Raw genomic sequence first — 24,372 nt, forward strand, 5'->3', positions numbered from 1 at the left:
GGAGGCCTGGCGTGCTGCGATTCATAGGGTAGCAAAAAATTGGACATGACTGAGCAACTGAACTATTTAACATATTACGAATTTTACTCCTCACTTCAGTCAGCACACACATAGAAACACATGATGGTGATTATACTTTTAGTGTCTTTTGAAAGGGAAAATAAAAAAAGGAAAGACTATCAGAGCAGGAATTTGGACCTGGAAACTTGAGATAGTTTCTGCCAAACCTTATTTGTCAGTGGAAGCAGCCCTTCCTTCTTATCTTGAGTTTTCTCTGAGCTCTTCCTGTACCTGAGGAGTCTGCAAGGGTCTTCATGAGGCAGTGGCCTCACAGCAGATTGCTGGTTCTCCCCAGGACCTACCCACATCCTTCTCATGGTTTCTTGAGCAGACTCAAATCCTGGCCAGCCTCCACAGCTAAGTACCAAGTGTGACCCAAGAGGAGGTGCAGTATGCACCCAAAAAACTGAAAGGGTTTATGAACTTTTATCAACAGCATCCTGGAAAATGTGTTTGGGAATGAATCCTACAGGTATTGGATCAGGGTAGAAAGAAATAATTGGATTGGGCCAAATTTTGATTCTATGTGTTAACTCAGGCAGCTGCATGTGGCTCTAAAAGTTTGTGTCGTTGGTTTCCTCAAACATAGAAACAAAAATGTCCTATACAGAATGGAGTTTAAATGCCTGAACTTCATTAGTAAACTTTAAAAGAAGACATCCAGAGGCTACAGGGGATCTGAATTGTAGAGGAGACATATTACCTAAGACATGTTCTCCCACTCCCTAACTATGCCTGCTGGGAAGGTTCTGGGCTCACCCTTCATCAAGGCTGTGAGAAATGAGTTTGTGAGGGGCACCCTGGCATCTTTGAAGAGCTCTATGGTGGCCCTTCTCTACAGGTCAGGAATGACAGTGGGAACTACTGCCATCAAACTACCAAATTCATTGGGGATAAGGAGTTCCAGGTGGCAAAGGGCTTTAATGACAGAGACAAGATTTGGCAGGTTACCATAATGGGTAGGAGAGCTAAAGCAGTAATTAGAATAGCTGAACCATAAGAATCTTTGGCATTGACTTACTTATCTTGGTATCTCTGGAACTGAAAGGAATGTATGACTTACTGGATCTGGTGACAAGTCTGACTTGAATCATCATTTGGGCAAGTTCACCATCCCAGGGCCCCTTGAATAAGGGTTGGCTCTTTCCCCCTGAGAAAGATCCCAGCTTGATTAGCTGATAATTAACTGACACATCTCCCAAGAGTCTGCTGGGACTCCTAATTGCCAAAATTCTTGACTATGGACTACAGCACTTAACACCATGGACCACCTCCCCATTGAAACTTCCAGTTCTTGCCATCTCTCCAGCATCGTATGTTCCTGCTCCTTCCTCTGAAACTCTCTCCCAGGTTGGCCTTTCTAGTCCCTGAATACAAGCATCACTATGTTTCCATCTTGGTCCCTTTCCTCATTTCCTAAAACACTTGTTTCAGTAATTCCAAATGCCTGTATCTCCTCTACAGGTCCCAGTTTTTTCCTCAGTGCATCACCCCTGCTTTTTGGTTACCTAAACATTAAACATCTGGATATACTGTTACCACCTCAAAATCATTCCATATCTGCTACACACTAAACATTTGTATCCGCCCCAGATTCTGGAGAAGGCAATGGCACCCCACTCCAGTACTCTTGCCTAGAAACTCCCATGGACGGAGGAGCCTGGTGGGCTGCAGTCCATGGGGTCACTAAGAGTCAGACACGACTGAGTGACTTCACTTTCACTTTTCATTTTCATGCATTGGAGAAGGAAATGGCAACCCACTCCAGTGTTCTTGCCTTGAGAATCCCAGGGACGGCAGAGCCAGGTGGGCTGCCGTCTATGGGTCGAACAAAGTTGGACACGACTGAAGCGACTTAGCAGCAGCAGCAGCCCCCAAATTCATTTGTTGAAGTCCTAACCTCCAGTGTGGCGGTATGTGGAAGTAGGGCCTTGAAAGGTAATTAGCTCCCTTGGGTGGGGCCTTCATAAATAGGATTAGTGGCCTTATAAACAGGACCCCAAAGAGCTCTGCTACCCCTTTGCCACCACGTGAGGCTACACCAAGAAGCTGTCATTCTGCAGCTGGGCAGAGGGCTATTACCATATCCCAACCATGCTGGCACCCTAATCTTGGACTTCCAGACTCCAGGACTATATGAGTTACATTTCTGCTGTTTGTAAACACCTAGTTTGTGGTATTTTGTTATGGCAGCCCAAAGTGACCAAGACAATATCGTTTTTCCTTATTTCCATATCGGTAATACCACAGTCTTCCCAGTCAGACTTAAAACATTAGACATCCTTGACCCCACCTTCTACTTCTCTTCCCATGTCTAATCAGTGACAAAATACTAGAAATCTTATTTCAGTCTCACGTGTTATTCGAAACACAGCCCAAACGCAAGTCCATGTTATCACTGGAGAAAATAAAACAGCCTTCCACTTCCATTCTCTCTCCCAGTCATCCAGCCTATTCTTCATAAACCATGAGCTGTTTCAGTGTGCACAGTTTCACTATTCAGACACCCTCCACCATCCCTACCTGCCTACAAAATAAAGTCCAAGCTTCAGAATTTAGTATTTTCCCCCTTTAGTGATAGGCCCTGAACCTACATCTTTCACATTCCGACATTTTCAGGGCTTATACGTAACCAATATTCCAACCAAACTCTACTATTCCCTGAATATGACTTGTATGTTCCCAGTTCTACATCTTTATTCACGACATTCCTTCTGTCTGCCATGCCTGCCTCATCTCCACCTGTTCACTTATTCCACAAATACTATTGAACATCTCTCATGTGTAAGGCCTTATGCATATCAAGGGATTACACTTACTTTGTGTTGCTCAGAATCTGCCTGTAGAAATCCTATGACTGCTATTAAGGCTAGTTCACATCGCCACTGCCTCCATGAACTCCTCCTGGCCAGAAGTGACCACCTGATCATAGTACTGTTTATCTCCCTCATGGTGTTTATCAGTGCCAGATGCTAGTGATTCATTCCTCAGGGCCCTTATACTTGCTGTTCTTTCTGCCCCATGTGCTCTTCCCAGACTCCATATAGTCAGATCCTTCACTTACTTAATTTTCTGCTCAAATCTCACATCCTCAGGAAGTGTTCTCTAGCCACCCTACCTAAAATATCCTCTCTACTTTATTTTTCTTCTTGAAATTCAGTTCAGTTCATTCGCTCAGTCGTGTCTAACTCTTTGCAACGCCATGAATCGCAGCACACCAGGCCTCCCCGTCCATCACCAACTCCCGGAGTCCACACAAACCCATGTCCATTGAGTTGGTGATGCCATCCAGCCATCTCATCCCCTGTCGTCCCCTTCTCCTCCTGCCCCCAATCCCTCCCAGCATCGGGTCTTTTCCAGTGAGTCAACTCTTCGCATGAGGTGGCCAAAGTATTGGAGTTTCAGCTTTAGCATCAATCCTTCCAATAAACACCCAGGACTGATCTCCTTTAGAATGGGCTGGGTGGATCTCCTTGCAGTCCAAGGGACTCTCAAGAGTCTTCTCCAACACCACAGTTCAAAAGCATCAATTCTTTGGCACTCAGCTTTCTTCACAGTCCAACTCTCACATCCATACATGACCACAGGAAAAACCATAGCCTTGACTAGACGGACCTTTGTAGGCAAAGTAATATCACTGCTTTTGAATATGCTGTCTAGGTTGGTCATAACTTTCCTACCAAGGAGTAAGTGTCTTTTAATTTCATGGCTGCAATCACCATCTGCAGTGATTTTGGAGCCCCAAAAAATAAAGTCTGACACTGTTTCCCTATTTCCCATAAAGAGATGGGACCAGATGCCATGATCTTAGTTTTCTGAATGTTGAGCTTTAGGCCAACTTTTTCACTCTCCTCTTTCACTTTCATCAAGAGGCTTTTGAGTTCCTCTTCACTTTCTGCCATAAGGGTGGTGTCATCTGCATATCTGAGGTGATTGATATTTCTCCCAGCAATCTTGATTTCAGCTTGTGCTTCTTGCAGCCATTTCTCATGATGTACTCTGCACAGAAGTTAAATAAGCAGGGTGACAATATACAGCCTTGACGTACTCCTTTTCCTATTTGGAACCAGTCTGTTGTTCCATGTCCAGTTCTAACTGTTACTTCCTGACCTGCATATAGGTTTCTCAAGAGGCAGGTCAGATGGTGTGGTATTCCCGTCTATTTCAGAATTTTCCACAGTTTATTGTGATCCAAAGAGTCAAAGGCCTTGGCATAGTCAATAAAGCAAGTCCATGAATCAAGGCAAATTGGATGTGGTCAAACAGGAGGTGGCAAGAGTGAACGTCGACATTCTAGGAATCAGTGAACTAAAATGGACTGGAATGGGTGAATTTAACTCAGATGACCATTATATCTACTACTGTGGGCAGGAATCCCTTAGGAGAAATGGAGTAGCCATCATGGTCAACAGAGTCCAAAATGCAGTACTTGGATGCAATCTCAAAAACAACATAATGATCTCTTTTCGTTTCCAAGGCAAACCATTCAGTATCACGGTAATCAAGTCTATGCCCCAACCAGTAACGCTGAAGAAGCTGAAGTTGAACGGTTCTATGAAGACCTACAATACCTTTTAGAACTAACACTCAAAAAAGATGTCCTTTTCATTATAGGGGACTGGAATGCAAAAGTAGAAAATCAAGAAACAAGTGGAGTAACAGGCAAATTTGGCCTTGGAGTATGGAATGAAGCAGGGCAAAGGCTAATAGAGTTTTGCCAAGAGAAAGCACTGGTCATAGCAAACACCCTCTTCCTTGAAATTATCCATACTTTAACTGTGTGTGTGTGTGTGTGTGTGTGTGTGCATGTGTGTGGTTTGTGTATTGTACATGTATGTCTCCCCCAGTGGACTATAAGCTCCATAAAAACAGGGATATTGTGATATTATATTCCCAAAATTGTCCTTTCAAGACAGCAACCATCTTTCCCTAATCACAACACATAACTACAAAGTTTAGTTTATATGTTCTTTGGAGCAACCAGATTCTTAGATGAGACTTCCTTTCCCCACTAACTATATCCACAATCAGAAAAAGAAACATACGTGAATTTTTTCTCTTCTCCCCAGGTCATTGATTTTGATTTGTTTTTTTCCTGGTTATACCTAAATCAACTACTGCCCTCTCCCTAAGCCTAACACTGTATCAAGTAAGAACTAGATATCTCTTGAATAAATCCCCCTCCCCAAGAAACAACCTCTTGTATATATTTTCCACTAATCAGTATCCTCCAGATGGTCTAAAATATTGATGGGGCTAACCACTGGCCACAGTTCTTTTTTAGAGCAGCTGCCTTCCACAGGGACTCCTAAAGTCCCTTCCCACAGCACAGCCAGGAGACCCAGGAACTGAAAAAACAGAGAACCCTACTTAAAAGCAGAAACAAAGATGCTCAGCCACACAACTGCCTGACTTCAAGTCAGAGCCACCCCTTGGTGTCTCATTAGCTCTAGGAGAAGCGAACACTGGAAAAGGGCCTCTGTCTCCTCCCTGAGTTCTCCAGAGCCTTTGTCCTTTAATTCTGTGTGTCTCTTGGAGTATTTTTTAACCATTACTGACTGGACAATGGGGCTCTGTTGGAGTGTCAGTCATCCTAAGTAGCAATGATAGCTTGTTCTTCCATGATACATCTGTCTGAGAAGTGGATTGGGTAGCAAAGGTGTTTTGCCCATTCCTTTTCCATGGTATGATAATGAGCGGAGGACTTCCCTAGTGGCTCAGACGGTAAAGCGTCTGTCTACAATGCGGGAGACCTGGGTTTGAGCCCTGGGTTGGGAAGATCCCCTGCAGAGGGAAATGGCAATCCATTCCAGTACTATTGCCTGGAAAATCCCATGGACAGAGGAGCCTGGTAGGCTACAGTCTATGGGGTCGCAAAGAGTCGGACATGACTGAGCGACTTCCCTTTCCATGGTATGATAATGAGCACCCAGCAGAAAAAGGCAGCCTTGGCTGCTGCTGCTTTTTTTTTTTTAATGTATTTATTTGGCTGCGCCTGGCATTCAAACTCTTAGTTGCATCTTGTGGGATCCAGTTCCCTGACCAGGAATTGAACCCAGGCCCCCTGCCTTAGGAGCACACAGTCCCAGCCACTGGAGCCCCAGGGAAGTCCCCAGCCTTGGTTTCTCTAATGCAATGGTTGGCCCTATGAAAGACCAAACTCAGAAAGGCCCCTCAGGCAGGGAAAGAGGCACCCCCTGCCTAACACTACTGGGACACCCAGAGCAGAGCATGTCAAGACAGTGGGCTCTGCCACTCAGGCTTTCATGAAAAAGCAAAGCCAGGACAATCCCTTTATGTGACTCTGCAACATCAGTCACTTCCTACCCTTTGATTTGTGCTTCATCAGAAAGCCCTTTGTTATGTATTTGTGGTCTCACAGGGTGTGCATTTCCCTGGCGCACGGTACACACATCTGTAGCCTTCATCACCAGTCTTCATCAGCTGGTTAGGTCCCTGGCTTCTCTAAGATTTGGTCTGTATGAGTGACTTAATTATCTAGCCTCAATTCATTTAATTTACCACAGAATCAGCCCAATTGAAAACTGTCAACCCAAAGAAATTATTTGCAGCTCCTCCGATGTATTTCTAAAGGGAATAACAGCCTGTCACTTTTAGACAAGTTGCCTGATTTCTCTGGGCCTGTGCTCCCTCACGAATAAAATGAGGCAGGTGACTCTGACGCTGGCTGCATATTAGAATCATCTGGGGAACTTGTAAACCAACCATGGGGCCTGGACCTCTCCTTCCCAGACCAATTAAGTTAGAATCTGGGGGGAAGGAATGGAGGCCTAAGCCCCAGTATTTTTTAAAAGCTCCCCAGAGGATCTGAACGTGCAGCCAACATTGGGGAGCAATCACCAAATTGGATGATCCCTCAAAATGCTTCAGCACCAACCTCACTTCACTCTGCAGGGCCCCATGATGCACCATCAGCAGCGGCTTGGGTGACTGGGTTTGAGAACCATGTCTAACAATGGCTCGCTCTGGAGTGAAAGGAAGCCACAAGATTGTTTACCACCCAGCGAAGCCCTGTAGTCCAAAGAAAAGGCTGTTACCATCAAAATGGCCTCCTCAGAGGCTTATTGTGTCTGTGGGGAGAAAGAACCCAAGGTCTTCAGGATTCTCTGTGGACCTTGATCTCACCAAGCAAGGCCCAGAACAGATAGTCTGGACCCACCATGTAAGGCAGCCCTGCCTCTCATAGGTCACCTCACACCTTCACAGCAAAGCCGCCCTAAGTCCCACCTCTCCTTATCTGTTCCCTCCCTGGTCTGTCTCATTTCACTCATCCAACAAATATCCATTCTGTGCTGGCTCTCTCAACAGTCACTGTTCTGGGCCCTGGGGATATATTTGTGAGGAGAAGTAAACAAGAAAGAAAAGAGAGCAGTAGGAGGGTGAGGAGACAATCCAGGGAAAGCAGAAGGGAGCATTCAGTTCAGTTCAGTCGCTCAGTCGTATCTGACTGTTTGCGACCCCATGAATCACAGCACGCCAGGCCTCCCTGTCCATCACCAATTCCTGGAGTCCACCCAAACCCATGTCCATTGAGTTGGTGATGCCATCCAGCCATCTCATCCTCTGTCATCCCCTTCTCCTCCTGCCCCCAATCCCTCCCAGCATCAGGGTCTTTTCCAATGAGTCAACTCTTCGCATGAGGTGGTCAAAGTAGTGGAGTTTCACCTTTAGCATCAGTCCTTCCAATGAACACCCAGGACTGATCTCCTTCAGAATGGACTGGTTGGATCTCCTTGCAGTCCAAGGGACTCTCAAGAGTCTTCTCCAACACCACAGTTCAAAAACATCAATTCTTCGGTGCTCAGCTTTCTTCACAGTCCAACTCTCACATCCATATATGACCACTGGAAAAACTATAGCCTTGACTAGATGGACCTTTGAAGGGAGCATTAAGGTGAGTGAACTAATAAAAGTGATCAGGGTAGGCCTCGTTAACAAGGTGAAATCTGCACAAAAATGTGAAAGATGTAAACAAACAGCCCAATCAAAAAATGGGCAGAAGGCCTAAATAGACATTTCTCCAAATAAGACCTACAAATGGCCAACAGGCACATGAAAAGATGCTCAGTGTCACTAATTATTAGAAAAATGAAAATCAAAACTACAGTGAGGTATCACCTCATACAGTCAGAATGGCCATCATCCAAAAGTCTACAAATGGGGCTTCCCTGGTGGCTCAGTGGTAAAGAATCCACCTGCCAATGTGGGGGACACGGGTTCGAGCTCTGGTCCGGAAAGATCCCACATCCAACAGAGCACCTAAACCCATTCTCTACAGCCCAGGCACCACAGCTACTGAGCCCGCATTCCTTAAAATACTAAAAATAGAGCTACCATATGATTCAGCAATCTCATTCCTGGGGATATATCTGGAGAAAACTAACTTGGAAAAAAAACATGCATCCCAGTGGTCATAGAAACCCTATTTACAATAGCCAAGATATGGAAGCAACCTAAATGTCATCAAGAGATAAATGGATAAAGATGATATGCACACACACACACATATACAATGGAATAATAAGCAGCCATAAAAAGAAATCATGCATTTGCAGCAACACAGACAGACCTGTGTTGTCAGGTCCACGTGAAGGCCCACTTCAAGGCCATGTGAAGTTAGAGACAAATATAATATGAAACCATTTACATGTGGAATTTTTATAATGATACAAATAAACTGTTATGAAACAAACAGAGTCACAGACATAGAAGACAAATTTATGGTCACCAAAGGGGATAGTGGGGCAGGGGAGAGAGAACTTAGGAGTTTGGGGTTAACATATATGCACTACTATATGTAAAATCGAGAAACAACAAGATCCTACTGTATAGCACAGGGAACTCTAGTCAGTGTCTTATAATAACTTATAATGGAAGAGCATCTGAAAAATGCATCTGAATTACTTGCTGTACACCTAAAACTAAGACAGCATTGTGAATTAATTATACGTCAATATTTTTTAAACTGTTATAAATAAATACTAAAAAAAAAAAAAAAAAAAGTCACCTTTTCCTCTACAGCTCTGTTCCACACAGAATACAGCCTTATAATGTGGTTATTCCACATACTAGTCCCTTCCTCCGCTAAATTTTCTGAATCTTCCTTCTCAGGACAGCGCATGTAGTAGACACTGGGAAAAGGTAGAAATAAGGTAATAGGAGTGTCTTCTCTGATTATCTGTAATACAGTCCACTTCTCTCTCACGCACACACCTTGAAGGTTCTCAGTTCCACTTTTAGGTCAAATGGGCTTAACTGTATAAAATCATAGCATTTTAGAATAGGAAGAGTCCTTAGAAATCATCCAATCCAAATCTCTTATTTTATAGATAAGGAGTCTCTAGCCTGAAAGTCAGGGGTTCTCCCAAGTAGGCGAGTGGCAGACGTCTCCCCAAAGGTCACACTGCAGCTGAATGAGCTGTCACTGCCACTTAGGAACACCAGCCAAGCCAGCCACACCCTGACAGTGGCCGCTTAAACGCCTGCCTCCAGGGCCACGCAGACACAGGAGCCACAAATGGTCTCCTGTGCACCCCTGTGTTCTCCATGGCACCACAGTCCTCTCCAGTTCCCTTCAATTCCTGAAGTTTGGCCAAATCAATTTATAGAGAAGAGTTTTTCTATAACTGTGGTTTTCTGTAATGAACCTGCCTGCCCCTTGACTTCTCTCTCAAAGAAGACAGAGTAACAACCGCCTGTAACAATCACCTTAAGTGAGCAGTGAATTTATAATAAAACTGAAACCTGTCATAGTCTTTCCAACCTTCGTTAACCTGTGCTCTCTCTGATAAGCACAAAGTCACATATGCATTCAGTGGTTTTAAAGCTGCAATAAACAAACCATGGCTAAACATAAAACAGTAATTTTTAAATGCATTTTTTTATCTTGAAAGATGCTTTAACTGAAAAGTCACGTAAATATTAATAAGACACTAATTCTGCTCACCTACTTGCTCTCTAGCTTGTTGAAAAGGAAGAAGTCAGAATTTTTTTCATTTTCCAAATATAAAATACCATAATATTGACAGTGCTTTTCCAAAACAACATAGAGTCTTATTATTAGGTGTTAACAGGAGAAGGCAAAGCTGTATTTTAAGCTATGATGACCTAAGAGTTAAATGATGCCAGAAAACAGCAGTTTCTGGAATGAGCACACAGCTTGGAATCAGGCACTATGATTTTTAATTCAGATAACAGGGGCGCTTGGCAGGAACAGCTTTACCAAATCTACTTGATTTGACTACTACAATCACAAGTTCTGAAACCTCAACCTGATTCCCAAGATTCGTGAGATCTTAGGGCCTGTCCTCAGCATCATCCATGACCTGCGTGGAAAAAAGATGAATGGAAACCAAGGGCCATGTGTGTAGCCTTTAAAAAGAAAAGATTTCTGCATCTGCACTCTGCCAGAGGCTTATAATAGAACCTCAGATAATAGCCAAGCTGGGAAATAGGCAGGGACCTGCAGTTTCATACCCTGGAGGAAGAAATCATATTGTCAAGTAGTGAGAAAAATAAAAATTGAAAATGTTACCAACAAGAACGTTGGACTGAACGGCAGACTATATTACATTTTGTTGTCCTTTGTATTCAAAGATAATGTGCCTGACAGTAATTGTTCTCTGAGTCTTAGAATGTAGCTTAAATACCAATGGGAAACTCAAGAGTCTTTTCCATGCTCCATAAATTGTCCCATGGTTTGCTGCTGTTTTGTCACTGTTTGTTGCTTTGCCACTTAGATTCATGGTTAACCTGAAGCCTTTGGTCCAAGAAGAGGGAGCTCTTGCCTTCCTGCCCACAGTAGGATGATGGGCTCGTGGCTATGGTTTAATAGAAGTTGATGCTACAAAGAATAGCCTGGGGAGGAACTCTTGCTGTAGGAGGGATGTAACTCCCAGCCGCCCTGCTGCCTGCACCCCACCCTAGTAACCAAGGAAACAGCGGGTTATGATAATGATGGGAAAAGGGCACTGAGTAGGGAGCATGAGCCAAGCATCCAGTCCCAAAACCCTGCCTGCCCAAATGAAACACTGCTTCAGAGAAAAGATTCACCCTCTACAGCTGCCATCGTCAAGCACAGTAACCAAATGTACTTACCTTATCTGATTAAATTCTCATAACAACCATGCCATATGAGGATTGTAGTCATGATTTACAAAGAAGACTGAGGTCCAGAACAATTAAGGTATTTGTCAAAGATCAAAAGTTAATAAGGACAACTTCTAGTGTCCAGTCCAGCATGAAAGGAACACTTAAGTCACCACTCTGTTCTGACAAGTAAAATGCTGAACTGAAAAAAAAATCAACAACTCTTAAGATCCATCAAAGAAATGAGGTTACATGGCAAACTGTTGTCCCCGCCCCCCGACCAAAATGGAAAGACAGACAAGCAAACACCAAGACTCACAACTTACAGCAACAAACCCCCATACGCGGAAAACTCCATGGAAACCAGAGCCAGTATAGGAAAATCTGAACTGTAATTAAGGAAGTGCTGGAAGCTCAATGTGGACAAATCTCAAAGCTAAAAACTCCAGGAGGACCCAATCATAAAGGTGAACATTTCTGAGTTTTAATTCCAGGAGCTGAATTAGATACTCATAGTAACATCAAAGATGAATCCCCTTGTGCTTCCAGCAGGACGAAGAGAAAAAGAACCATTTTGACATACACCAAAGCATTCTATTTTTATTTAAAAGGGCCTGCTCTCAGGATGGATACTTAGGTTGCTTTTTGTCTACATTTTATGTTAAATCCCTTAGCATATTAATCACCATTTTTTAAAATTCCTTATCCGATAATTCCAACACTCCTATAATATCAGACTCTGGTTCTGATTCTTGTTCAGTCTCTTCTGTCTGCTTTTGCTTTTCAGTCTGCCGTGTAGTTTCTGATGCACTGGGAAAAGGGACTATAGTCAAGAGGCATTTAGAAACGTGGTGGTTTCCCTGGCGGCTCAGTCGATAGAGAATCTGCCTGCAACGCAGGGGATGCAGGGGACACAGGTTCAATCTCTGTGTTGGGGAGATCCCCTGGAGGAGGAACTGGCCACCCAATCCAGTAATCTTGTCTGGAGAATCCCATGACAGAGGGAGCCTGGTGGGCTACAGTCCTTGGGGTCACAGAGAGTCAGACATGACTTAGCAACTAAACCACCAATGTGGTGGTAAGGTGCAGGGGATGAAAGCATTCTGCAGTCCTATGATTAGCTCTCAGTTTTTGGGTGAATCTGTGTCTCTGGCCCATGAACTTCACCAATACTTCTCAGGACTTTTTCTTTCCCCTTTAAGTGGGACAGGATGTCTACAGGAGCCTGGAGTTGGCTATTTCCCTTCCCCCAAGTGGTTTCAGTTCAGTTCAGTCGCTCAGTCATGTCCGACTCTGTGTGGTTTAGGTGCTGGTAAAATAGATTCTCCTGAGAGCACCATTAGATTTGGAGACATTACCACCTCTTTATGAGAAATACACAGATCCAACAGGGAGAAAATCAGTAAGAACATAGCTGAACTCCACAGCACCTTCAATCAACTGGATATAATTGACACTGTAGACTACCTTATCATTCAATGGCAGATTCTATTTCTACTCAATCTTACATGGAACATTTAACACACCTAGCAAATTTAAAAGAATAAAAACCATATAATGTATGCTGTCAGACCACATGCAATTAAACTAGAAATCAATTTTGTGAAAGGTAGATGGAAAAATCCAAAATATAGGAAGATTGAACAATACATGACTAAATAACACATGTGTCAAAAAAGAAATGTTAAGAAATTTTTTTTAATATTTTGAAGTAAGGGAAAATGAAAATAAAACATCAAAATGTGGGATGCAGTGAAATCAGTACTTAGAGGGAAATTTATAGCATTGGTTGAGTGTTCATTGGAAGGACTGATGCTAAAGCTGAAACTCCAATACTTTGGCCACCTCATGCAAAGAGTTGACTCACTGGAAAAGACCCTGATGCTGGGAGGGATTGGGGGCAGGAGGAGAAGGGGACGACAGAGGATGAGATGGCTGGATGGCATCACCGACTCAATGGACATGAGTTTGAGTAAACTCCAGGAGTTGGTGATGGACAGGGAGGCCTGGTGTACTGCTATTCATGGGGTCACAAAGAGTCGGACACGACTGAGCAACTGAACTGAACTCATTAGAAACTAAGAAAGATCTAAAATGGATAATCTAAGCTTCACCCTAAGTACACTAGAAAGAAAAAGAATGAACTAAATCCAAAGTAAGCAGGAGGAAAAAGGTAAGAATTAGACTAGAAATCAATGAAACTGAAAAGAGGAAATCAATTTTTTTAAAAAAAATCAACAAGCCAAAGATGGTTCTTTGAAAAGATCTAAAAACTAATGATCTTCTGCTGTCATTCAGTCACCAAGTTGCGTCTGACTCTTCACAACCCCACAGACTGCAGCATGCCAGGCTTCCCAGTCCCTCAACATCCCCCAGAGTTTGCCCAAGTCCATGTCCATTGAATCAGTGATGCCATCCAACCATCTCATCCTCTGATAGATAATCTTCTAGCCAAGCCAATTAAGAAAAAATAGAGAAGACACAAGTTACTAAATGACAGGAAAATCACTACAGATTCCATGAACATTAAAAGGATAATGGAGAATTATTATGAACAACTCTGCTCACAAACTTGATAACCTAGATGAAACGACAACTCCTTGAAAGACACAATCTGCCAAAATTCATACAAGAATAAGTAATCTGAACGGGCCTTTATTAAAGAAATTAAATCAATAATTAAGAACCTTCCAAATCAAAAGCACCAGGCTGGAACACATTCATCAGTGAATTGAATATACCAGTTCTCGAAGTCTCAAGAGCATAGATAACACTTTCGAACTCATTCTATGAATCCAACATTACCCTTATATACCAAAAGCAGACAAAGACATTACAAGAAAAATACAGACCAATACCTTTCATAAACATAGATGCAAAAAACCATCAACAAAGTATTAGCAAATCTAATCCAACAATGTATAAAAAGCCCAACCAGGAGGAATTAACCCTAAGTATGCAATCAATTGAAAATCAATCTGAAAAAAATGTAATCCATCATATCAACTGGAGAAAAGGAAAACCACATGATCATATTAATAAATGCAGAAAAAGAACTTGACAAAATCCAACACCTATTTATGACAAAAACTCTCAGGAAGTCAGAAATAGAGGGGAACTTCCTCATTTTGATAGAGAATACCTACCCAAAAATACATATATCACTAACATCATATTTAAGGGTGAGAAATTCAAAGCTTTCCAAGAAGTATCAAGATAAGGTTAGGATGTCCACTCTCACCACTGCTTATCAGCATCATACTGAAATAGTAGCTAATGGAATGAGGCAAGAAAAGAAAGAGAAGTTACACAAATGAGCATGAAGAATTAAAGCTGGCCTTGTTACAAATGACACATTCATCTATGTGGAAAATCCTAAAGAATCAATTAAAAAAAAAATCCTCAGACTAATAATTGACTATAGCAATGTTGCAAAATATAAGGTCAATACACAAAAATCAACCACTTTCCTATATACCAATAATGAACAAGTGAAATTTAAAATTAAAAACATAATACCATTTACATTAGCACCCCCCAAAATGAAATACTTAGGTATAAATCTAACAAAATATGTGTGAGATCTATATGAGGAAAACTGCAAAAAAAAAAAAAAAAAGATGTGAATTAAAGAGGAATTAGATAAATAGGGAGATATTCCATGTTTATGAAGAAGACAATATTATCAAGATGTCAACTTGATCTACATTCAGTGCAATCTAGAATCTAGCAACTTATCTTATGGATATAGACAAATTGATTCTAAAATTTATATAGAGAGGCAGAAGATCCAAAATAGCCCACACAATATTGAAAGAGAAGAAGAAAGTTACAGGATTGACACTATCTAACTTCAAGACTTACAGTAATCAAGACAGTGTGATATTGGCAAAAGATGAGATGAATAGATTGACGGAATCACAAGGAGAGTGCAGAAATTAACCTACATAAATTTAGTTAACTAATCTCTGACAAAAAATCAAAAACTGCAGTGGAGCAAAGATAGTTATCTCAACAAATAGTGCTGGAAAAACTGGATATCCACAGGCAAAAAAAAAAAGAATCTATACACAAACTTTACACATCTCACAAAAATTAAAGTGGACCACAGATCCAAATGTACAATGAAAAACTATAAAACTATTAAGCTAACACAGAATCACTTTGGATATTGTGACAACTTTTGGATATAAAACCAAAGGCAGAATCCAGGAAAGAAATAATTCATAAGCTGAACTTCATTAAATTAAAAACTTCCACTCTGTAAAAAACAATGTCAAGAGAATGAAAAGCCAGGCCAGAGTCTGCTCAGTCGCTTCAGTCGTGTCCGACTCTGTGTGACCCCACGGACTGCAGTCCACCAGGCTCCTCTGTCCATGGGATTCTCCAGGCAAGAATACTGGAATGGGTTGCCATTTCCTTCTCCAAGGCCAGAGTCTGGGAGAGAATATTTACAAAGAGACACATCTGATAAAGGACTGATTCATACAAACAAAGAACTCTTAAACAAGAAGAAAATGAAAAACTCAATTTAAAAATGGGCCAAAGACTTGAACAGATATCTCACCAAAGAAGATATACAGATGCCAAGGAAGTATATAAAAGATGCTCTGAAGTATATGTCATTGTTGTTTTTAGTCGCTCAGTTGTATCCAACTCTTTTGTGACCCCCATGGACTGTAGCCCTCCATGCTCCTCTGTCCATGAAATTTCCAAGGCAAGAATACTGGAGTGGTTGCCATTGCCTTCTCCAGGGGATCTTCCTGATGGGCATCAAACCCACATCTCCTGCACTGGAAGACAGATTCTTTACCACTAAGCCACACATATGTCTTTAGGGAAATGCAAATTAAAACAAAAATGAGATGCCACTACATAGAATGGGCAAAATCCAAAACACTGGAGCACCAAATTCTGGCAAGATTGTAGAGCCCATATTGATGGGAATGAAAAGAGGTATAGTCACTTTGGAAGGCAGTTTGTCAGTTTCTAACAAAACATACCCTTACCCGATCATCTAATAATCAAGCTCCTTGCTCTTTCACCAAATGAAGTGAACACTTATATTCTCACAAAAACCTACACTTGGATATTTATAGCAGCTTTATTCATAATTGCCAAAGCTTGGAAATAGCCAAGATGTTCTTTAGTAAGTGAATGGATAAATAAGCTGTGTTACATCCAAACAATAGAATATTATGAGGGGCTTCCCTGGTGGCTCAGTGGTTTAAAAAAAAAAAAAAATCCACCTGCCAATGGATAAGAAAGCTTTGGTACATTTACACAATGGAATATTACTCAGCTATTAAAAAGAATGCATTTGAATCAGTTCTAATGAGGTAGATGAAAACGGAGCCTATTATACAGTGTGGAGTAAGTCAGAAAGGAAAACACCAATACAGTATATTAACACATATAAATGGAATTTAGAAAGATGGTAATGATGACCCTATATGCAAGACAGCAGAAGAGACACAGCTATGAACAACAGACTTTGGACTCTGAGGGGTGATTTGAGAGAATAGCACTGAAACATGTATATTATCATATGTGAAATAGATCACCAGTCCAAGTTCGATGCATGAAACAGGGCACTCAAAGCCAGTGCACTGGGACCACCCTGAGGGATGGGATGGGGAGGGAGTTGGGAGGGAGGTTTGGGATGGGGGACACATGTACACCTATAGCTGATTCATGTAGATGTATGGCAAAAACCACTACAATATTGTAAAGTAATTAGCCTCCAATTAAATCATTTCTTTCTAAATCTGCCTGCCAATGCAGGAGACATGGGCTCGATCGCCAGTTGGAGAAGATCCCACATGCTGCAGAGCAACTAAGCCCGTGTGTCACAACCATTGAGCCTGTGCTCTGGCGCCTGGCAGCTGCAGCTACTAAGCCTGTGTGCCACAACTACTGAAGCCCACGGGCCCTAGAGCCTTGCTCTGCAACAGGAGAAGCCACTGCACTGAGAAGCCGCCTACAAGTAGAGAGTAGCCCTGCCCTCTGCAACTAGAGAAGAGCCTGCACAGCAACAGTGACCCAGAGCAGCAAAAGATAAACGCATTAATAAAGAAAAGTATTAAAAAAAAAGAAACGAGCCATCTAACCATGAAAAGAAATGCACACTAATAAGTTAAAAGAGCAAGCTGAAGAAGTTATATACTGTATGAGTCCAACTATATAACATTCTAGGAAAAGCAGAACTATGAAGACAGTGAAAAGATTAGTGGTTGCCAGAGCAGTAGCAATGGGGAGGGAAGGGTAAGTGGGTGGTATGGAGTATGGAAGATTTTTAGGGCAGCGGAACTACTGTGCATTATACCATAATGGTGGATACATATCATTATACATTTGTCACAACTCATCGAATGTAAAACGCCAAGAGTGAACCCTAACACAAACTATGGACTTTGAGTGATAATGATGTGTCAGTGCGGGTTCATTAATTGTGTCAAAGGTAACACTGGTGTGAGGTGTGGATAGTAGGGGAGGTTCTGGACAGTGGGGACAAGGATATATGAGAAATCTCTGTACTTTCCAATTAATTCTGCTATGAACCTAAAACTGCTCTGAAAAGATAAAGTTTATTAATTTAAAAAATTAATATGTGCTGGAGCTAGAATTTGATCTCAAGTAAATTTAACTGTAAAAATCTTTGCTTAATTCGGCAATGTAACAGGTCTCTAAGATTAAAGTAGCAGTTCCCAAGCAACTGAATTGGGCCCTGTAACACTCCCTATTTCTTTGGCCCTTTCTTCTTAAGTGTTCCCAGTTTTAACTTTAAAACAGCCATGGGGATTTTACTTCTGTCACCCAAGACACACAGTGAAGAACTAGACTACACTATAACTGTACCACCACTCCACGGACAAGGCTGTCTAGGAAATGCTTTAGTCACACCGAGCAATACTCAGTTCTAATTTATCAACTACACACTGCTATCCAACAAACCACCCCCAAACCTAGTGGTTCAAAAGTTTATCATCCACATGGTTCTGCAGGTTGGTCAGGCAGGTCTGCTGCTGCTCCCCAACTATGCCAGTTCATACAACCGTGTTCATCGAAGGACCAGCCGTGCTCAGCCGAGATGGCTGAGATATCGGAGCCTTTCTCACAGTCCTTTATGCCAGGCTTGTTCAAAGCATGGTAGTCTCAGGGTTACAAGAGAGCAAAAGTGGATGCCCCAAAGCCTCTAGAAATCTAGGCTCAGGAGGCACTCAGTATCTGCCTTTTTCTATTGGTCAGATCAACTCACAAGCCAGGCCCACAGTCAAAGGATAGAGAAATGTACTCCACGTCTTACCTGAAGGAGTTTCAAAGGTACACAAATACAGGGAAGTGTACTTCAGTGGGGCTATTCTTGTAACAGTCTACCACGTAATATATATTTTATGTGTGGGAATGTGTGAGTATATGCACGAAATGATTTTTTTTACATCTGAATTTGAAATCATGGTATTTGCTTTACAAGTTTATTTATATAAATGTAGTTGAGTCATAATACTTTATGATAGTCAGCTAGTGAATGGCCTGTAGTATATTTGGCAAAAGTAATGAATTCTTAGTGATTTGAGATTTGCCTAGAGCTCCTCACCATAAAATGTTTCCTGTGAAGTAAAATGATATTGCTGAGGAATTTTTGTGGAAATTATAGGGTTTATGGGTTAGCAAAGTGAGAATTAATGAGGTTCCTCTGTCTTTACTGCAACCTAAGAACTAGAATTCTTATAAAGAAATTAGTTCTAAGAGTGAAGGCCTTTTTCAAATCATCCTGGCCAAGATGACATCATATTGAAAGCAAAAGCTGTAAATGCTTAACTTTTGCTATTATAGAGATTATTTTTATTGCAGTGTATAACTTTTATTAATTAAATTTTCATACAAATAACTGGGCAATAAAATTATTTATAACCTAAGTGTATGTCTCTAATCTTACTGTGTAATATATTTTTTACAAAGGTTTGAGTCGATGTAAGCTATAGTCTCCTATCTTTATTTCTCAGAGTCAGTTTTACTAGTTAAATTAAGACAGTTTTATACATTAGAGTATAAAGTGCTATTTCTTAAGATATTTGTGTGTGAAATAAAATGTTATTTTTACTGTCTTTAGAAATGTGTAAAATGAGTGATTATAAAAATACATCATAATATCAATCATCTTTCATATATTAAGGGAGTTAATAACAGAGTTGTTCTGAGGAATAGTGAATAAGATTGTTCTAGCTAGAAGACACTTAACTTTACATATAGAAGCAAGATCCAATCAAATTAGATTAAGACTTAATTTATAGTACTATCCTAATTGTTCAATAGTCTTTATCAGGCTAAAAGTTTTGACCCTGTGGATGATGACTTGAGACATAATGATATAGTCAGTTTCAGAATAAATTACACATTCACGGAAAATTAAAAATCTGTGTGCAGAACACTTAAATGTATTAAAAATTTCAGTAATTCATCTTGTGAAATCTTTCTCCAGCATCAAGTCTGAATGCCATTCTGCCAAAAAGCTTAAAATGTAAAATGGTTATAGGGGATACCTAGGGTAGCTTCCAGAGGAGGGAGGAGGGGGAGAAAAGGGAGTTGCTGGAGATGGATTGTGGTGATCATGGTACAGCCATGTGAAATGTACTTAATGCCACTGAACTGTACACTTAAAATGATTAAAATGGTAAATGTTATGGCACATAGATATTTCACCATAATAAAAAATGTAAAATGAAGTCAAAATTCTGTAACTACAAGATAAATACAAATACCTCAGAACGTTTGTAGGTACAAAAGTAAGCAACTTGTAGAACAGAATATTATCAACATCAATAAGATATTAAAGTACAATAACCATACAAGTAAAAGAAAAAAAAATCACTTCTCAAAAATAGCAGCTACTGCCGCTCTTTAAAACTCTTTAAAAGGGTCAGTCATATTCAAGAGAAGCCTTTGCTGAAAGACAGAAGTGGAAGTGAGCTCAATCTGAAAAACAGCTTGTAGCTTGAAAGGTGACTAAGTGATGACTTCTTACATTTATCACTGTTTAAATTATTTTTAATGTCCAGACTAGCTTAAATATCTCTGTATCTAGGTGTCTTTATAGAGCGCAGTGCAAAATTAGTAACCTCCACCCAACATTTCAAAGACTTACAATTCCAATCTCCTTTCTTTTTAAAAAAGTTATTGAAATATAGTTGATTTACGGTGTTATGTTAATTTCTGCTATACAGCAAAGTATCCAACCTCCCATCTTACTATATTCTCACGTGCCCTGGCCTTCATCTGGCTAATTCCCAGACATTTTTTTCCTAGGTCAGACTCTCTGAGGCTTTCCCCTTCCTTCTCCATTCCCTGACTGCTGTCCTTGGAGTTTTCATAATCACTCCAGTCTCACCATCAACCTTTATCTGATTACCTCCAGGTCTTTTCAACAAACCTAGAAGCTGTCGAAAGGTTCATCTGTGTATCCCCAGGTCCTAAACAGCATCTGGCACACAGTAGACAGATAATACTTGTTTACTGAATGAATAAATGAGGAAGGAAGGAAAACAGAATTGAAGAAGAAAAGGAAGGATTGAAGGAAGGAAGAAGTAAACAGATGGCAAGCTTATGAAAAGGGCCCCGTTTCATGAACCAGGCTTAACCCCAAGAACACTGATCTTGGCCCCAACTATCTAAAGAGAATGAAGCATAAGAGCAACCACGGAGATGATGCAAACCAAGCCAGAGATAGCAGCACGGGATGGCACACAACCTTGGCGGGCACCTTCTGAGATGATATTACACTTCCCAACTTTGTGTTTTAGAAAGCAGTTTCTGTTCCAGCAGGTTGTTGTAACTATGGCATTCAGAATAAAACATCCAAAGGATCTGTGAAGAGTAGTAGCTGACCTGTCTGCTCCTGAAAAAATGTTTTTCACCAGTCTCATTATATGTATGTCTACATATATACATCAACCATCTCAAAAAAATTTTAATCTATTTAAACATTTTATAGTAAATTAAGAAAAAGCATAAAAACGTTGTAAGTACTTTTACAAATTAAGCTGAGATCTACTGATTTGTGAGCTTGAATTGACTTCCGGCCCACACCTTTCATTCCCTCGTGCCCTTCTTGGGTGAAATTAACCATGACAGATTGGAAACTTTGGATGACCACTGCGGGCCAGGGAAATGAAGCCCATGGGTAGGCGTGCAAGTTTCAGAGAAAAGAACGCTGTGCCCAAGTTCTGTTCGTTTCTACATGAAACCCATCGCTTACTCTGAACCAACAACCAAGGGCACTGTCTGTACCACATATAAGAGGGTATTATAAACACTAAGACCCCAGATCTGCTCATTTTGGTGCCTAAATCGGAAAATATTTGGCCTCTTGAACTTAGCATTCTGAAAATCCCAAGAAAGGTAGAACTACACCAGAAAGAAGCTGAAGAAAAAAAAGAATTTCTATGAGCAAAGGCCAGCTCAGCTCAAACCCTAGAGAGCTTCTTCCCTCCTAAGCACATGTTATAGAAAATAAACAATATTTTCATTTAACAACAGATGGTTCAACACTCATTGCTATGCCAGGACCTAGCAGTGCATAAATGGCTTCTCCTTCTTGGAAAAAGCATCCTCTTTTCCCAGTTGGACTCCAAGCCCCTAGAGAAAAGAGCTTACAAAATTCTGTCTTTATGTTGCCAGTACCTGGTTTAACCTTCCGGAGTAAGGGCTAACATGATATTGTGGGTGGTGAGGAATAACCCAGGGGCAGGAGAAAGAGCAAGGAAGAGACTGTCAATCTCCTAGCTTATTTCACTTACATTTATTACAACAACGGGCAGGTTTAGTACCTACTATAAAATTAAGATATTAATAAAAGCTATCATTTGCTCATTTATACACTTATTATTTATTATGTCCCAGGGTTCTATGAGTTGACTGGGCTCAGCTGGGTACTCTCTGCTTCAGATCGTTCATGCAATTACAGTAGGAAAGCAGCTGGGGCTGAAGTCATCAGAAAGTTTAACTGAACTGGACTACCAAGGTGGCCAACTCACTTGGTGGGCAGTTGATGTTATCTGCTGTCTGGGAACTCGTTGCTGGGAGCAATTACATGTTATCAAGCTGAGCACTACAGGTAACCTGGCCTCCACACGCTTCTCGAAGAATGCAGCTGGGTTCTAAAAGAGAGTGTCCCAAGAAGGAGCATTCCAAGAGACCCAGGTGTAGAAGAATGAAAGATTCTTAGGATCCAGCCTTGAAAGTCTTCAAGTGTCACTTCAGCTGCAGTTCAGATTCACAGCAGAGACTACAGAAGAGCACGAATAAAGGAGGCATCCTGGGTGGGGGCATCTTAGGAGAAGGAAGACATTTATATAAAAACATATATATAAGTATCTCACAGTGTCTTACATATATTATGTCATTCGCAAAAGCCCTGGTGGGTAGGGATAAGCATCCTTCATCGTACAGATGAGGAACCCAAAGCTCAGAGAAGCTAAGTCACTTGTTTGAACTTACCCAAAAATCATCTTCCTTTTTGAATGGATTTCCAAGTGTGGTCAGTGTGTGATCTGCTACTGTCAGCTTGACTCAGCTCTCTCTACTGGTTTCCTAGGTGTGAGGTTTGGTTCTCAGAAGCACTGTTATGAATGAGAAAGGAGAAAAATGCCCTTCCTCCAAGCATTTTATCATCTAGTGAAGCCAGAACAAATTCAGGTAAGAGGAGGTGTTGCTTGAACAAAGAAATCTCAATTTTGATAGATCCTGCTCTATCCAAACAACTGCAGTAAATATTGGAAATATACAGGGGAAATTGTCCTGAAAAGCCCCCTTGCTCTTTTTTGTGTTCTTTAGAGAGTCTGAAAGACAGGGTGAAAACAAGAAAAACAGGAGAAAGGGGTGAAGACTGGAATGCCCAGCTGGTTGAGGAGCCTCTAGAGACCATCTAGAAAAGAAGGGGCCACCACCCCTGGCAGCTGAATTCCCTCCCAATAATGAAGGAACTTCGTTAAAGTGTAAACATTTAAACGCTATTGAGTCCTCTCCAAGAGGCCATGCAGATAGGGTGCATACTTGTGTTTCTGTGTTAAAGAGTGGGTTTAAAAGGCCTTTTTCCCTTTCCCACTGTAATAATAAGTAAATAGCTGTATAACCTTCAACCATTTTTATCACATCGTTGATCACTCTCTCTACCTACAGGGCAATAATTTTCCACTCCACAACCCAATCAATATGCTATCTACCACAGTTAACTGTCCACCCTACCCTCCTCTTCACATTCACAAAATATCAGATTTTTTTTTTATATCACAACTTTTTTTAAGTTTCAGACCATTTAAATCTATGGTATCTTCCAAAGCTGTTAGTTTAGTTTCAATTAAAGAAAAAAAAAAAAAGCAAGTATATATGCTCTGGCTCTCAACTGTTGAAAGTCCGAGTTTAGTTTAAGAACTTGAGTCACAGCACACCGTATTTGTCCCCTTGTGCCTCGCTACTGCAGCCCTGGGTGTTTTGTATAATGCATGAGTGAACCCCGCTTAGAAACAGAAATGCATTTTCGGTAAGTATTTATTATGTTGTTCTGCGCATACAGCTTTAAATTTGCCTGCTGTAGCTTGAAGCATGACACAAACTGTTGGTCTGCTGACTGCCTCTCTGGCAGCAGCACACACAGAAAATAGATTGCTAAGGGGTTTTTTTCCCCCTCCTCCCCCTCTCCTCTCGCCTCTTTTTTTTTAAACCGGTCGTGAACATTTTTTAATCTTGTGGCATTTTTAATCAACACGTATTTCCTTCCAGGACCTATGATCCTCTATTGATTCCCATTAAAATGCTTTTCTTTTCTTTGCCCCCTCTGCTGATCGAATTTCAGATCAGCCACAGGATATGCAACTAACCTTCCGGCACTACTGAACCCAACCGAGCGAGGGTGATCAAAAGGCTTGATGCATTCATTAAACATTCCCTTCGCCCGGGCTGGAGCTCTAATGGAAGCTATCTCTTTGCCTTGCAATTTTCCCCCCTTTTTGTCTTTCCACCTCCAAAAAAAATGTTTTTTGCCTTTGATCGCAGGGGAGGGGGTGGGGGAGAACATAAGAACAAAAGAGACCTATCTTTTTCCCCCGGGCTGACGTCAGTTTGATTTTACTGACAACTATTCGAGCGTGTGTAGCAGTTGGAAGCGGCCTCTTGCCCGCCCCCGCCCCCGACACCTTCCACTTTTGG

At 41.3% G+C, this 24,372-nt stretch overlaps 1 long non-coding RNA gene across 1 annotated transcript in view; it reads left to right on the forward strand.

Moving 5' to 3' along the window:
• The window catches only part of LOC112448086 (uncharacterized), a 41,774-nt gene extending 20,734 nt beyond the window's left edge, over nt 1-21,040 (forward strand). The window contains exon 2 of the long non-coding RNA XR_003036461.2: nt 20,585-21,040. This is a non-coding gene — a long non-coding RNA (uncharacterized lncRNA). The remainder of the gene's footprint in view (nt 1-20,584) is intronic.
• The last annotated feature ends 3,332 nt before the right edge of the window (nt 21,041-24,372 follow it).

Source organism: Bos taurus, chromosome 9, assembly GCF_002263795.3.
Source record: "Bos taurus isolate L1 Dominette 01449 registration number 42190680 breed Hereford chromosome 9, ARS-UCD2.0, whole genome shotgun sequence".
Classification (NCBI taxonomy): Eukaryota; Metazoa; Chordata; class Mammalia; order Artiodactyla; family Bovidae; genus Bos; species Bos taurus.